Genomic DNA, 6,528 nt, shown 5'->3' with positions numbered 1-6,528 from the left:
GGGCGAGAAACAGAGGGGCTGAAACAGAGGGGCTGAAACAGAGGGCAAGAAACAGAGGGGCTGAAACAGAGGGGCTGAAACAAAGGGCGAGAAACAGAGTGGCTGAAACAGAGGGGCAGAAACAGAGGGGCTGAAACAGAGGGGCTGAATCGGAGGGGCTGAAACAGAGGGGCTGAAACAGAGGGGCTGAAACAGAGGGCAAGAAACAGAGGGGCTGAAACAGAGGGGCTGAAACAGAGGGGCAGAAACAGAGGGCGAGAAACAGAGGGGCTGAATCAGAGGGGCTGAATCAGAGGGGCTGAAACAGAGGGGCTGAAACAGAGGGCGAGAAACAGAGGGGCTGAATCAGAGGGGCTGAATCAGAGGGGCTGAAACAGAGGGGCTGAAACAGAGGGCGAGAAACTAAGGGACTGAATCAGAGGGGCTGAAACAGAGGGGCTGAAACAGACGGGCTGAAACAGAGAGCCTGAAACAGAGGGGCTGAAACAGAGGGGCTGAAATAGAGGGGCTGAAACAGAGGGGCTGAAACAGAGGGCGAGAAACTAAGGTACTGAATCAGAGGGGTTGAAACAGAGGGGCTGAAACAGACGGGCTGAAACAGAGAGCCTGAAACAGAGTGGCTTAAACAGAGGGGCTGAAATAGAGGGTCTGAAACAGAGGGGCTGAATCAGAGGGGCTGAAACAGAGGGGCTGAATCAGAGGGGCTGAAACAGAGGGGCTGAAACAGAGGGCGAGAAACAGAGAGGCTGAAACAGAGGGCGAGAAACAGAGGGGCTGAAACAGAGGGCGAGAAACAGAGGGGCTGAAACAGAGGGGCTGAAACAGAGGGTCTGAAACAGAGGGCGAGAAACAGAGGGGCTGAAACAGATGGCGAGAAACAGAGGGGCTGAAACAGAGGGCGAGAAACAGAGGGGCTGAATCAGAGGGGCTGAAACAGAGGGCGAGAAACAGAGGGGCTGAAACAGAGGGCGAGAAACAGAGGGGCTGAAACAGAGGTGCTGAAACAGAGGGTGAGAAACAGAGGGGCTGAAACAGAGGGGCTGAAACAGAGGGGCTGAAACAGACGGGCTGAAACAGAGAGCCTGAATCAGAGTGGCTGAAACAGAGGGGCTGAAATAGAGGGTCTGAAACAGAGGGGCTGAATCAGAGGGGCTGAAACAGAGGGGCTGAATCAGAGGTGCTGAAACAGAGGGCGAGAAACAGAGGGGCTGAAACAGAGGGGCTGAATCAGAGGGGTTGAAACAGAGGGGCTGACAAAGAGGGCGAGAAACAGAGTGACTGAAACAGAGGGCGAGAAACAGAGGGGCTGAATCAGAGGGCGAGAAACAGAGGGGCTGAAACAGAGGGGCTGAAACAGAGGGCGAGAAACAGAGGGGCTGAAACAGATGTGGAGAAACAGAGGGGCTGAAACAGAGGGCGAGAAACAGAGAGGCTGAATCAGAGGGGCTGAAACAGAGGGCGAGAAACAGAGGGGCTGAAACAGAGGTGCTGAAACAGAGGGTGAGAAACAGAGGGGCTGAAACAGAGGGCGAGAAACAGAGGGGCTGGAACAGAGGGGCTGAAACAGAGGGGCTGATTCAGAGGGGCTGAAACAGAGGGGCTGAATCAGAAGGGCTGAAACAGAGGGCGAGAAACAGAGGGGCTGAAACAGAGGGCGAGAAACAGAGGAGCAGAAACAGAGGGCGAGAAACAGAGGGGCTGAAACAAAGGGCGAGAAACAGAGGGGCTGAAACAGAGGGGCAGAAACAGAGGGGCTGAAACAGAGGGGCTGAATCGGAGGGGCTGAAACAGAGGGGCTGAAACAGAGGGGCTGAAACAGAGGGCAAGAAACAGAGGAGCTGAAACAGTGGGGCTGAAGCAGAGGGGCTGAAACAGTGGGCGAGAAACAGAGGGGCTGAAACAAAGGGCGAGAAACAGAGGGGCTGAAACAGAGGGGCAGAAACAGAGGGGCTGAATCAGAGGGGCTGAATCAGAGGGGCTGAAACAGAGGGCGAGAAACAGAGGGGCTGAAACAGAGGGCGAGAAACAGAGGGGCTGAAACAGAGGTGCTGAAACAGAGGGTGAGAAACAGAGGGGCTGAAACAGAGGGCGAGAAACAGAGGGGCTGGAACAGAGGGGCTGAAACAGAGGGGCTGATTCAGAGGGGTTGAAACAGAGGGGCTGAATCAGAGGGGCTGAAACAGAGGGCGAGAAACAGAGGGGCTGAAACAGAGGGCGAGAAACAGAGGAGCAGAAACAGAGGGCGAGAAACAGAGGGGCTGAAACAGAGGGGCTGAAACAGAGAGTGCGAAACAGAGGGGCTGAAACAGAGGGCGAGAAACAGAGGGGCTGAAACAGAGGTCGAGAAACAGAGGGGCTGAAACAGAGGGCAAGAAACAGAGGGGCTGAAACCGAGTGTCTGAAACAGAAGGGCTGAAACAGAGGGGCTGAAACAGAGGGCGAGAAACAGAGGGGCTGAATCAGTGGGGCTGAATCAGAGGGGCTGAAACAGAGGGCCTGAATCAGAGGGGCTGAAACAGAAGGCGAGAAACAGAGGGGCTGAAACAGAGGGCGAGAAACAGAGGGGCAGAAACAGAGGGCGAGAAACAGTGGGGCTGAAACAGAGGGGCTGAAACAGAGGGCAAGAAACAGAGGGGCTGAAACAGAGGGCGAGAAACAGAGGGGCTGAAACAGTGGGGCTGAAGCAGAGGGGCTGAAACAGTGGGCGAGAAACAGAGGGGCTGAAACAAAGGGCGAGAAACAGAGGGGCTGAAACAGAGGGGCAGAAACAGAGGGGCTGAAACAGAGGGGCTGAATCGGAGGGGCTGAAACAGAGGGGCTGAAACAGAGGGGCTGAAACAGAGGGCGAGAAACAGAGGGGCTGAAACAGAGGGCGAGAAACAGAGGAGCAGAAACAGAGGGCGAGAAACAGAGGGGCTGAAACAAAGGGCGAGAAACAGAGGGGCTGAAACAGAGGGGCAGAAACAGAGGGGCTGAAACAGAGGGGCTGAATCGGAGGGGCTGAAACAGAGGGGCTGAAACAGAGGGGCTGAAACAGAGGGCAAGAAACAGAGGAGCTGAAACAGTGGGGCTGAAGCAGAGGGGCTGAAACAGTGGGCGAGAAACAGAGGGGCTGAAACAAAGGGCGAGAAACAGAGGGGCTGAAACAGAGGGGCAGAAACAGAGGGGCTGAATCAGAGGGGCTGAATCAGAGGGGCTGAAACAGAGGGCGAGAAACAGAGGGGCTGAAACAGAGGGCGAGAAACAGAGGGGCTGAAACAGAGGTGCTGAAACAGAGGGTGAGAAACAGAGGGGCTGAAACAGAGGGCGAGAAACAGAGGGGCTGGAACAGAGGGGCTGAAACAGAGGGGCTGATTCAGAGGGGTTGAAACAGAGGGGCTGAATCAGAGGGGCTGAAACAGAGGGCGAGAAACAGAGGGGCTGAAACAGAGGGCGAGAAACAGAGGAGCAGAAACAGAGGGCGAGAAACAGAGGGGCTGAAACAGAGGGGCTGAAACAGAGAGTGCGAAACAGAGGGGCTGAAACAGAGGGCGAGAAACAGAGGGGCTGAAACAGAGGTCGAGAAACAGAGGGGCTGAAACAGAGGGCAAGAAACAGAGGGGCTGAAACCGAGTGTCTGAAACAGAAGGGCTGAAACAGAGGGGCTGAAACAGAGGGCGAGAAACAGAGGGGCTGAATCAGTGGGGCTGAATCAGAGGGGCTGAAACAGAGGGCCTGAATCAGAGGGGCTGAAACAGAAGGCGAGAAACAGAGGGGCTGAAACAGAGGGCGAGAAACAGAGGGGCAGAAACAGAGGGCGAGAAACAGTGGGGCTGAAACAGAGGGGCTGAAACAGAGGGCAAGAAACAGAGGGGCTGAAACAGAGGGCGAGAAACAGAGGGGCTGAAACAGTGGGGCTGAAGCAGAGGGGCTGAAACAGTGGGCGAGAAACAGAGGGGCTGAAACAAAGGGCGAGAAACAGAGGGGCTGAAACAAAGGGGCAGAAACAGAGGGGCTGAAACAGAGGGGCTGAATCGGAGGGGCTGAAACAGAGGGGCTGAAACAGAGGGGCTGAAACAGAGGGCAAGAAACAGAGGGGCTGAAACAGAGTGGCTGAAACAGAGGGGCAGAAACAGAGGGCGAGAAACAGAGGGGCTGAATCAGAGGGGCTGAATCAGAGGGGCTGAATCAGAGGGGCTGAAACAGAGGGGCTGAAACAGAGGGCGAGAAACTAAGGTACTGAATCAGAGGGGCTGAAACAGAGGGGCTGAAACAGAGGGGCTGAAACAGACGGGCTGAAACAGAGAGCCTGAAACAGAGTGGCTGAAACAGAGGGGCTGAAATAGAGGGTCTGAAACAGAGGGGCTGAATCAGAGTGGCTGAAACAGAGGGGCTGAATCAGAGGGGCTGAAACAGAGGGCGAGAAACAGAGGGGCTGAAACAGAGGGGCTGAATCAGAGGGGCTGAAACAGAGGGGCTGAAACAGAGGGCGAGAAACAGAGAGGCTGAAACAGAGGGCGAGAAACAGAGGGACTGAAACAGAGGGCGAGAAACAGAGGGGCTGAAACAGAGGGGCTGAAACAGAGGGGCTGAAAGAGAGGGCGAGAAACAGAGGGGGTGAAACAGATGGCGAGAAACAGAGGGGCTGAAACAGAGGGCGAGAAACAGAGGGGCTGAATCAGAGGGGCTGAAACAGAGGGCGAGAAACAGAGGGGCTAAAACAGAGGGCGAGAAACAGAGGGGCTGAAACAGAGGTGCTGAAACAGAGGGTGAGAAACAGAGGGGCTGAAACAGAGGGCGAGAAACAGAGGGGCTGAAACAGCGGGGCTGAAACAGAGGGGCTGATTCAGAGGGGCTGAAACAGAGGGGCTGAATCAGAGGGGCTGAAACAGAGGGCGAGCAACAGAGCGGCTGAAACAGAGGGCGAGAAACAGAGGAGCAGAAACAGAGGGCGAGAAACAGAGGGGCTGAAACAGAGGGGCTGAAACAGAGAGTGCGAAACAGAGGGGCTGAAACAGAGGGCGAGAAACAGAGGGGCTGAAACAGAGGGCGAGAAACAGAGGGGCTGAAACAGAGGGCAAGAAACAGAGGGGCTGAAACCGAGTGTCTGAAACAGAAGGGCTGAAACAGAGGGGCTGAAACAGAGGGCGAGAAACAGAGGGGCTGAATCAGAGGGGCTGAATCAGAGGGGCTGAAACAGAGGGGCTGAATCAGAGGGGCTGAAACAGAAGGCGAGAAACAGAGGGGCTGAAACAGAGGGCGAGAAGCAGTGGGGCAGAACCAGAGGGCGAGAAACAGAGGGGCTGAAACAGAGGGGCTGAAACAGAGGGCAAGAAACAGAGGGGCTGAAACAGAGGGCGAGAAACAGAGGGGCTGAAACAGAGGGGCTGAAACAGAGGGGATGAAACAGAGTGCGAGAAACAGAGGGGCTGAAACAAAGGGCGAGAAACAGAGTGGCTGAAACAGAGGGGCAGAAACAGAGTGGCTGAAACAGAGGGGCTGAATCGGAGGGGCTGAAACAGAGGGGCTGAAACAGAGGGGCTGAAACAGCGGGCAAGAAACAGAGGGGCTGAAACAGAGGGGCTGAAACAGAGGGGCAGAAACAGAGGGCGAGAAACAGAGGGGCTGAATCAGATGGGCTGAATCAGAGGGGCTGAAACAGAGGGGCTGAAACAGAGGTCGAGAAACAGAGGGGCTGAATCAGAGGGCCTGAATCAGAGGGGGTGAAACAGAGGGGCTGAAACAGAGGGCGAGAAACTAAGGGACTGAATCAGAGGGGCTGAAACAGATGGGCTGAAACAGAGGGCGAGAAACAGATGGGCTGAAACAGAGGGGCTGAAACAGAGGGGCTGAAACAGAGGGGCTGAAACAGAGGGCGAGAAACAGAGGGGCTGAAACAGAGGGTGAGAAACAGAGGGCGAGAAACAGAGGGTGAGAAACAGAGGGCGAGAAACAGAGGGACTGAAACAGAGGGGCTGAAACAGAGGGGCTGAAACAGAGGGTGAGAAACAGAGGGGCTGAAACAGAGGGCGAGAAACAGAGGGGCTGAAACAGAGGGTGAGAAACAGAGGGGCTGAAACAGCGGGGCTGAAACAGTGGGGCTGAAACAGAGGGGCTCAAACAGAGGGCGAGAAATAAAGGGGCTGAAACAGAGGGCGAGAAACAGAGGGGCTGAAACAGACGGCGAGAAACAGAGGGGCTGAAACAGAGGGCGAGAAACAGAGGGGCTGATAGAGAGGGGCTGAAACAGAGGGGCTGAAACAGAGGGCAAGAAATAGAGGGTCTGAAACAGAGGGGCTGAAACAGAGGGGCAGAAACAGAGGGCGAGAAACAGAGGGGCTGAATCAGAGGGGCTGAATCAGAGGGGCTGAAACAGAGGGGCTGAAACAGAGGGCGAGAAACAGAGGGGCTGAATCAGAGGGGCTGAATCAGAGGGGCTGAAACAGAGGGGCTGAAACAGAGGGCGAGAAACTAAGGGACTGAATCATAGGGGCTGAAACAGACGGGCTGAAACAGAGAGCCTGAAACAGAGGGGCTGAAACAGAGGGG

Source organism: Chiloscyllium punctatum, unplaced genomic scaffold (genome assembly GCF_047496795.1).
Source record: "Chiloscyllium punctatum isolate Juve2018m unplaced genomic scaffold, sChiPun1.3 scaffold_63, whole genome shotgun sequence".
Taxonomy (NCBI): Eukaryota; Metazoa; Chordata; class Chondrichthyes; order Orectolobiformes; family Hemiscylliidae; genus Chiloscyllium; species Chiloscyllium punctatum.
This window is presented reverse-complemented; position numbering follows the sequence as displayed.